This window comes from Acinonyx jubatus, chromosome A2 (genome assembly GCF_027475565.1).
Source record: "Acinonyx jubatus isolate Ajub_Pintada_27869175 chromosome A2, VMU_Ajub_asm_v1.0, whole genome shotgun sequence".
NCBI lineage: Eukaryota > Metazoa > Chordata > Mammalia > Carnivora > Felidae > Acinonyx > Acinonyx jubatus.
Window position 1 is genome coordinate 93,488,409 of NC_069383.1, and position 10,658 is coordinate 93,499,066.

The window sequence follows — 10,658 nt, forward strand, 5'->3', positions numbered from 1 at the left end:
CACTAAGGTAAAACACTAGGATAGTATGATGTAAATTTCTGGGGAGCACTTACTGCTTACATCAAACATGGTTACTGTTGGAGAAAGATGTCTAAGCTCACATTGCCCCTTTGGATCACGGTCTCACTTCTAAGCGGAGTTGAAGTCACCACAAAGTTAATGAAGCTCAGGGCTTTGAGGCTCCTCACTTCAACGGGTCTCTTCTTTTATGGCCCTATCCCTAATTTTTATGGGTAATTTTGCATCCTTTTTATTCAAGATGGCCACCCAATCTGTATAGGCTCCAGACTGCACAAAACCTAGATTCATACGTGCTTCTAAACCTTTTTTTTTTTTTCCAGTAACTACGGTGAAATGTTTTAAAATAACAAAAGCGTTGCTTTCCTCATTAGAAACAATGGTAATAATTAGAAACACAGCTGCTGTTTTGCATTAGGTCCCTGTAAGCAAACCCACGTGAGTTAGTTATCTCAAGGAAAAGGTAGATGACTCTAAGGATACACGTGTACTGGGGCTGGAGAGTCATCTAGAGCAAGTCTGTTCCTTTCTCCAGCAGCGGCTACATGATCTCCTACTTATGGCCCTCTACTTCTTTCTTGTGAGTCTGTCCATTCTGCCTCCTCCCAGGGCTAACACTGGGCTTCTTCATACCTTCACTTTGCCTGCGGTCCACAGTGAGCCCTGACTTGTCTCCCACAGCCAGCTGACCAAGGCTCTCCAACCTCATAGGCTGGCCCGGCCTCAGCTGGCTCATCAGTACGCCACGGCTAGGGGTGTGGGAACAGGGTCGTGACATACGAACCTTACCAGGTCAGGCCCCAGAATCTGGAAATAGGGCCTATTCCTCAGCAGAGACTGGTCGGCAGCAAGCTCAGAACACAGAGGTTATTCTGATCATTCAAACTTTCAGTTTTGCTCCATACTCGCAATTGGATTTTAGTTCAACATTAACCTGATTACTTGTGAAATGCCACTTCCAAATACATATGGGTATTTCACTTTTCACTGTTTCATTTTGGAACACAAGGGAGAATTTTATTTTTGGTACTTCCCATTAAAAAAACCCCATATTTCTTTTGGAGCATATTGATCTTCCCATTGCCCACTTTCTGGATTTTTTGCTAATCACTGGAAATTTGGTGCAGGTGACTGATTTCAAAGACATAACGTGTTGCTCACTTTTTGTCTTGTTTTTTTAATTTTTTTTAAGTTTATTTATTTTGAGAGAGAGACAGTGCGAGTGGGGAAGGGGCAGAGAAAGAGGGAGAGAGAGAGAATCCCAAGCAGGCTCTGTACTGCCTGTGCAGAGCCCAATGCAGGGCTCAAACTCATGAAAACAAGAGTTGGATGCTTAACAGATTGAGCCACCCAGGCGAGACTTTAAGTTTTTTAATGTTTTCTTTTTATTTATTTCTTTTTCTTTTTAAAAGAATTTTTATTTAATTTGTTTTTTAAATTTACATCCAAGTTAGTTAGCATATAGTGCAACAATGATTTCAGGAGTAGATTCCTTAATGCCCCTTACCCATTTAGCCTATCGCCCCTCCCACAACCCCTCCAGTAACCCTCTATTCCCCATATCTAAGAGTCTCTTATGTTTTTGTCTCCCTCCTTGTTTTTATATTATTTTTGCTTCCCTTTCCTTATGTTCATCTGTTTTGTATCTTAAAGTCCTCATATGAGTGAAGTCATATGATATTTGTCTTTTTCTGACTAATTTCACTTAGCATAATACCCTCTAGTTCTATCCACGAAGTTGTGAATGGCAAGATTTCATTCTTTTTGATTGCCAAGTAATACTCCACTGTGTATATGTATATATATATATATATATATATATATATATATATATATTCCACATCTTCTTTATCCATCCATCCATCCATCGATGGACATTTGGGATCTTTCCATACTTTGGCTATTGTTGATAGTGCTGCTATAAACATTGGGGTGCATGTGCCCCTTCGAAACAGCACACCTGTATCCCTTGGATAAATGCTTAGTATGCAATTGCTGGGTCGTAGTGTAGTTCTACTTTTAATTTTTTGAGGAAACTCCATACTATTTTCTATATTGTTTATTTATTTTTGAGAGAGAGAAAGAGCAGGAGCAGGGGAGGGGCAGAGAGAGAGGGAGACACAGAATCCGAAACAGATCTGTCAGCACAGAGCCAGCGAGCCAAAGTCGGATGCTCAACCGACTGAGCCACCCAGGTGCCCCACGTGGCACTCAGTTTTGCTACCTGTCAGTCTTAAAGAATGGTTACGCCAAAAGAATCGATAGTATGCATAAGAAGAAGTTTAATTGTGATATTCTTCGCTGCTGGAGAATTTAAGCTTAATCTTGGCCTTTCATTTGTAAGAAAGATATACAAACTCACTGTGTGAGTCAATTTCAAAATGTCTCCAGTTTCTCTTGTCTCTCGGTGACACCCTAGAATGCTCTGAATGTTTGGGGGCGTGTATGCTACTCCATATTATTGCTTCGTTTGTTGTTGACGGCAAAAAAACATGTCTCTAATGACTTTTTTTTTTTTAATCTGAAAGCAGAAGCATCACACGAAACGTGTACAAATTTTAAGCCCTTCAGGAAAGAAGTCAGGAGAGGAACAGAATTCACACATAAGGAAGTCTTTGATGGGCCTGGATTTTGTAGCTGGGCAAGCACTACCCCATTTTGAAAGCCAGGCAATAGACAATTGCCAGACCCCACCCTTCCTCTGCAGTGGACGACCCTGTGCAGCAGTGGTTTTCCAAGTGGGGTTCTAGGACCAGTAGCATCAGCATTACCTGGGAACTTACTAGGAATGCACATTCTCAGGCTCCTCTCCAGACCTGCTGAATCAGAGACCCTCAGCTGGGGTCTACCATTGGGGTTCAACAAGCCCTCCAGGTGATTCCGATGCAGGCCAGAATTTGAGAGCCATTGTTTGAAGGCTTGCATTTCAAGGTATAGGGATATTCAACACACACACACACACACACACACACACACACACAGCTTGGAGTAATAGCAAAAAGACCTGTAACCCACAACATGCTACTCTCCTATTTTCTGGCCTATATTCTGGTTGTTTCTCTAACTAAAATATTCTTTCTCTTTCCTTGTCCAGGACCATCTATTAAAACCTTGCTTATTTTTCAAAGCCAAACCAGTTCAAAACCTACTTCCTCTGAGAAATTTCTCCAGACCCATCCAGCCCTCTGAAATGTGGTATCTGTCTTCTAAAGGAAGTCCAATAGAACAAGTTTTGGTCCTAAAGATACTTACAGTTAGAAGCTTGTCATATCCAGGTAAAAATAATTTGGAATGAGTGTAAGGAGCTCTCTCCCATGATGACAACTAATTGATCCTCTGGATGGACCTTTCCTTTGCTTTCTGTCAAGTTGTGCATGCTCCTGCTTCAAGGTCTGATTTTTCCCTCTCCTGGAATGTGTTTAACTTGAGGTCAGGGGTCACAGATCAGAAATCAGCAAACATAGCCCACAGCTTATTTTTGTACGGCCTCTGAGCCAAAAATGTTTCTTACATTTTAAAATGGTTAGAAAACGGGGCACCTGGGTGGCTCAGTCGGTTGGGCAGCCGACTTCGGCTCAGGTCATGGTCTCGTGGTTCGTGAGTTCAAGCCCTGTGTTGGGCTCTGTGCTGACAGCTCAGAGCCTGGAGCCTGCTTCGGATTCTGTGTCTCCCTCTCTGCCCCTTCCCAGCTTGTGCTCTCTCTTTCTCTCTTAAGGATAAACATTAAAATAAATAATTAAAATAAAATGGTTAGAAAACACTCAAAAGAAAAATAGTATTTTGTGACACATGAAACGTACATGAGATCTGAATTTTATTTTCCATAAGTACGGAATTAGTGGAACATAGCCTCACCCATTCTTTTATGTTGTCTGTGGCTGCGTGTTTGCCCCAAGGGTGAAATCCAATAGTTTGCAGCAGAGACCATTGTGGCCTGCAAAGCCAAAAATATTTACTGTCTGTCCCCTCACAGAAAAAATTTGCAAACTCTTGGGCTAGATAACCTCACTCTCTCATTTCATTAGGGTCTCTGCTCAAATGCCACCTTATCAGAGAGGTCTTCTTGGACCACCCTACCTAAATGGAACACATGCCCCACCTGCTCTTTGCATCCGTATAATGCTTTATTTGTCTTCTTTGTAGCGGCTACTTTCAGCTGATGTTATATATTTATTTATTATAGGTCTCTCCTCATTAGAACCCAGTTCCATGAGATCAGAGCCTTTGTTTTGTGGTTCATTCTTGTATGCCCAGATGCTGTTAATCAACATTTAAATGGATGAGTAAATATTCTCCAGTAAGAATACAATAAGAAACCCTCCCAGGACATTTCCTCGTGGTTAAATTATTTTGTTTTTGGAGAGACCAGGGGCCAGTGAAGTGTAGTTTCTAGACTAGGTGATAGTAACGTAGAGAAAACCGGAGGTACGCTTTGCCTTAAAAAATAACGAACATACATTATGGAATAATTTTTAATTAAGACCTGGAGGCAAAGCCTTCAGATATGAAGGATGTTTATCAAACCAATTCCTCTGTTTTGTAATAAGAATAAGAGTTGCCAACTGGAATTCTGGAAATTGATTTTGACCATTTGTTTTATTTTAAAGAGGTTTTAGGGACTATTTTGTCCCATTCTGTTTCTCCTTGATTTCAAAATTCTCCCGCATTTTAATCCAATTTTACGGACATTAGAATGTAAGCCAAAAAACAAACAAACAAACAAACAAACAAAAACAGTCTGGGGCATTCCAGGTGCCATTTAATTTGGGATAAGAAGTTTTCTGGAAAAGTAGCCAGTATCTCTCAAGAGCCTCAACTGATCTTCTCATAACTCTTCCATTTGAAGTCAGATCAGTTGGGGTTTTTTGTATGTTTTTTAATGTTTATTTATTTTTGAAAGTTGAAGGGGAGGACAGAGGATCCAAAGTAGGATCTGCTGTCAGCACAGAGCCCAATGTGGGGCTTGATCTCATGAGCCTTGAGATCATGACCTGAGCCAAAGTCAGACGCTTAACTGACTGAGCCACCCAGGTGTCCCTGGATTGGTTGTTTTTAAAGAAATAGTTCATCCGCCTTTCCTTTCTTTTCCTAAGGCTAGTCTTCGTATTGAGAATTGGCCTGTGGTTTACCTCGTGTTGGGTGAAGAGAGCTGGTTCACAGGAATCTGCCTTCTTCCTTTCCCTACTCAAATATAATAGAAGTTTCCATCTAAAAGGACAGATTTTATCATTATGTTAGGGAGATGTATACAAATAACTTGTATCTGGGAAATCTGAATTATGAGATTACAAAGTTATGGTTGTTTTTTCGGGAAGACTCATATTGTCACTTTGGGAGAAATATGACTTTTGTATTAAATTCTGAAGTTTTTGTTTTTTGCATGTGTTTTTTGACATCATGGTCTAACTTCTAGAAAATATAAGTGGCTTAGCTGTGGTTACACAGCTACCTTGGGACCCAGGTGCCCTGCCTCCAATCTCTGAGGGCTCATGCCCCTTTCCTGCATCCTTCCACACCTCTCTAAAACACTCCCCAGCATTTTTCTCCTTCAAATCCACATGAAGGGAAAGACGCAGGCAGACCATCACTGGGTTTCCACTGTTTGATGTTTGTCTGTTGATTAAGAATGGAGAGGGACTGGGGCCCCTGAGTGGCTCAGTTGGTGGAGTGTCTAACTCTTGGTCTCCACTCAGGTCATGATCTCACCATTTGTGAGTTTGAGCCCTCAGTCAGGATCCACACTAACAGTGCAGAGCCTGCTTGGGATTTTCTCTCTTTCCCTCTCTCTCTGCCGCTCCCCTACTTGCACTGTCTCTGTCTCTCTCAAAAACAAATAAATAAACTTTAAAAACATTATAATAAAGAAAAAGAAAGGAGACTGGTTTAAATTGGATTCTGTTGTTTTTTTTTTTTAAGGTATTTCTGATCTCTGCTGAGTGGAAAAAAAAGTTAATTATGGAATACGAGTACATTCCTACATCAAGGAATGGTAGGGCTTTCTGAGGTTTAAGGACTATGGTAATAAAATGTGTGTTCTTCAAAGTACAGTAAGCACTTAGGTTCAGAAAATATTTTCCCAAATACTCTTTGGATGTAAAACGAGAGATCAGTTTGTCCTGGCATAGGTACATTTGGGAGGGTTAATGCTTCTGGCTTAAAGAAACTCCCCCAGGGAAACACGACCTGCCTAGGGTCTGTTATGATGGCAATTGATCATTTAGAAGCATTACAATCAGAAGAAAAACAAGTGTAGGAAGAAATGTGGTGTGGAACAGTCAGAAATCATCACCTTACACAAGAGCCTTCCAGTTTCTATGCAAGATGAAAACTCTCTGTCATTTGAAAAGGCAGGAAAACAAACATTCTAACAATGAAAGTTCTGAAGGTTTTTGGTTGGGAAACTGGAAAATAGCACCCAAGTTCTTTTAGAAAGATCACAGTCACAAAAGACCTATAGTTTGGAAAAACAACATGAGCAAAAACTGGGCTTAAGTTTATTTACTTGAGTAACATTTCACATTTAGTAAAAAAAAAATTTCAAGGACATATTTTTATTTTTTTAGTACATACTTTGCAAATGCAGGATAAACATGCAATTCCCTGCTGCTACCTAGAGCTGGGAGTTAATTAAGTTGAAAAATAAAATAAAATTAGACAGACCAAAATATCTCATAGAGTGAGTGGTGCTATGAATAAAAGAAGAGATATTAACCTATTTTCTTCATGAAAATGAAAACTTAGTTGGGGGTCAACCTATGTTGACCTCGCTTTGATAGCTCTCACTTTTGCTAAGCACAGTAGGTATTTGTTGTTTTGGAACATCTGGATGTCAGGCACTCATTAAGGGGACTATATATTGGATATTTGTTGTTGTTTCTGTTGTTTTCATCCAGTTCTAGTCTGTAGAAATAGTATTCCAATTCTGCTCTGGAAAGCCAGCCCTCCCCGCAGTCTGAAAGCCAGCCCTCCTCCCCCTCGCCCCCACACATGCTTCAAGTGAACCTGAATCCACCCAGGGGCTCCCAGGCAGTGGTATGTGACCAGGCTAAGCTAATCAGTACAATCGACTTCCCCTGACAACAGTAACTGGATCAGGAAAGACACATGATCCAAACTGGACCAATCAGGGTATAAAAGATTCAATTCAAAAAAATTGATGAGTGACCTGGACCTTCCTGGATTCTTTCTCAAAAGATGTGAATCAATGTTTATAGCAGCAGTTTCAACAATAGCCAAATTATGGAAAGAGCCTAAACATCCATCAACTGATGAATGGATAAAGAAGATGTGGTTTATATATACAATGGAATACTACTTGGCAATGAGAAAGAATGAAATCTGGCCATTTGTAGCAACGTGGATGGAACTGGAGAGTATTATGCTAAGTGAAATAAGTCAGGCAGAGAAAGACAGATACCATATGTTTTCTCACATGTGGATCCTAAGAAACTTAACAGAAGACCATGGGGGAGGGGAAGGGGGAAAAAAAGTTACAGAGAAGGAAGGAGGCAAACCATGAGACTCTTAAAAACTGAGAACAAACTGAGGGCTGATGGGGGGTGGGAGGGAGGGGAAAGTGGGTGATGGGTATTGAGGAGGGCACCTGTTGGGATGAGCACTGGGTGTTGTATGGAAACCAATTTGACAATAAATTATATTAAATAAATAAATAAACCGTATATACAAAGGCAAAGAAAAAAAGGTATGAATAAGAATAGAGCCACTGCTGAGGTGCCTGGGTAGCTTAGTCAGTGTCTGGACTCTCGATTTTGGCTCATGTCATGATCCCAGGGTCATGGGATTGAGCCCCACACTCAGCATGGAGTCTGCTTAAGATTCTCTCTCTCTCTCTGGGGCACTTGGGTGTCTCAGTTGGTTAAGCATCCGACTTTGGCTCAGGTCATGATCTCATGGTTCATGGGTTTGAGCCCCGTGTCGGGCTCTGTGCTGACAGCTCAGAGCCTGGAGCCTGCTTCAGATTTGTGTCTCCCTCTCTCTCTGCCCCTCCCCCATTCAAGCTCTGTGTCTGTCTCTCAAAAATAAATAAACATTAAAATATTAAAAAATTCTCTGTCCCTCTGCCCCTCCTCTAAAATAAAAAAATAAAATAAAATTTAAAAATTAAAAATTAAAAAAAAAAGACTAGAGCTACCTCTATAATGCATTGCTGGTAGGAATGCAAAAGGTTATGGCCTTAGAGAGGGCAATTCAGCAATATCCAATGAGGCCGAAAACAGAATGCAATTTATAATCTGTGGTTTTCTTTTCCTATAAAAGATGTTACTGGGACAATTAGTGAAACTGGAAGAAGATATGTGTGGATTAGCTGATACTGTATCAACTTTAATATCTCGATTTTGATCATTGTATTTTGACAATTGTATTGTGGTTGATATTCTTATTTTTAGGTAATACACACTTAAGTATTTAGATGTAAAGGGTCATCACATCTGCAACTCATTCAACCATGGTTCAGAAAAATTACATTATGCACATACACACTCACACAGATAATACATTAGAGAAGAGGACAAGACAAAGAATGGTAAAGCAAATGGAATAAAAAGTCAGCAACTGAGGAATCTGGTTAAAGAGTGTGGTGTAATAAGAAATACATTTGGTCTTGGGGTATCTGGGTGGTTCAATTGGTTAAGCATCAGACCCTTGATTTCAGTTCAGGTCATGATCTCACAGTTCACGGGATTGAGTCCTGAGTCCAGCTCTGCACTGGGCATGGAGCCTGTTGAAGATTCTCTCTCTCTTCCCCTCTGATCCTCCCCCACATGTACAAGTGCTCTCTCTCTCTCCCTCTCTCTCTCTCTCGCTCAAAAGAAAGAAAGAAAGAAAGAAAGAAAGAAAGAAAAAGAAAGAAAGACATTTGGTCTTTGTCTGTGGCTCCTGTCACAGAGCTCCTAAATTCTTGCCATTTTGTCATTCATAAGGAGCCCCTCTTGAGCACATCTGAGTTTATTATGCTAATAAGGTGACTTAGGCTGGGCTCCAAAGATAGCCTCAGGATGGAGCTGGTCACCAGAAAGACCAACTAAATAGAGGGTTGGAAATTTCAGCAACACCCACCAACCTCTGGAAAGATGAGAGGGTTGACGATTAAGCTCTATAAAAACTTTTTTTTTTTTTAATGTTTAATTTGGAGAGAGAGAAAGCATGCATGGGGGAGGGGCAGAGAGAACGAGGGAGACAGAGTCCCAAGCAGGCTTCGTACTGGCAGCGCAGAGCCTGATGTGGGGCTCGAATTCACCAACATTGAGATCATAACCTGAGCCGAAGTTGGGCATGTAACTGAGCCAGCCAGGTGCCCCTTATAAAAACTCTTAAACAAGATTTGATGATCTCAGGGTTGGTGAAAGCATCCATGTAGTGGGATGGTGGTGCCTCTTAGTTCCATGGAGACAGAAGCTCTTGCCCTTTTTTTTTTCTCCTCTGTCCTAACCTTGGCCCTAAATTCCAGCACTACATTACAAAAGCCCATTAAACATTCTCCACCAGTTCTCCAAACCAGTATGTCCAAATGAATTATCTTCTCTTCAGAAGTCACTCCCTTACTTCCTGCCATTTCTGCCAATCACTTCCCTTTTGCCGCCAAATCTTGGAGTAATTTTTCCTCCTCCATCTCCTGTGCCCTTGTACCCACTTGGTGATTCAGTCCTGATATGTCTCCCTCCCTGACTCTCATTACGGTCCCTTCTTTCCATCCTCATTACCACTTCCCTCTGTCTATTCACTCCTAGGTTGCTGTAGCAAATCCAAACTGGCTCTCCTCATCCAGCCTCTCCCCTGCCTCATAAGAGGAAGACTAAACACATGTTGACAAGCACCAGGAAAGCAGGAAATAAGGAAGGAAGGGAGAGAAGGAGGGATGGAGGGAGGATAGGAAAACAATATTAGAAAAATTTCAAGAACTTGAAGATAAAATCAAAAGTTTCATCATGAGACTTCTTTCCCCCACGTTCACGTGGCCCCAGGGTCAGACTATAAGTCTGGGGGACAGAGTCATGGCAAGACATGCATTTAGAAAGTTTCTTCCCCTCTTTGGCTGAGTTTTAGTTGAAAGGAATGCAGTTGAAACTGTAACCAAAGGTGGCATTACACTTCCAGAAAAATCTCAAGGAAAAGCATTGCAAACAATAGTTATAACTGTTGGATGGAGCTCTAAAGGAAAGCGGGGAGAGATTCAATCAGTTAGCATGAAAACTGGAGATCGGGTTCTTCTCCCAGAATACAGAGGCACCAAAGTAGTTCTAGATGACATGGATTCTTTTGTAGAGACTGTGACATTCTTGGGAAGTATGTAGACTGAAATGAATCACTGAAATGGCATCTAATGAAGCTGCTCATTCCAGTGAAGTTGTGAAATTTTTCATTAGATAAATAATTCTCATGTCTCTCTTTTATAATAAACCAATGGTGTTCAACACAAACAAAAAGATTCATTAAGAGAAAAATATAAAAGCTACCTTCCTTAACAAATTCCATTCCTCAAACACAATCCTTGTACAGATATTTTTATATATTTCCCCCACAATTCCCTAAGCATATAATAGATACTCCCTAATAGTCCAGCCAGACAACAGTTTATGAATCCTTATAATTAAATAAAGCCTAGAAGAATCAGTCCCAAT

General features: G+C 40.8%; 1 pseudogene; it reads left to right on the forward strand.

The window, feature by feature from the left end:
* The first annotated feature begins 9,905 nt into the window (after nt 1-9,905).
* On the forward strand, nt 9,906-10,445 carry LOC106974476 (10 kDa heat shock protein, mitochondrial-like; annotated as a pseudogene).
* Nucleotides 10,446-10,658: the final 213 nt, after the last annotated feature.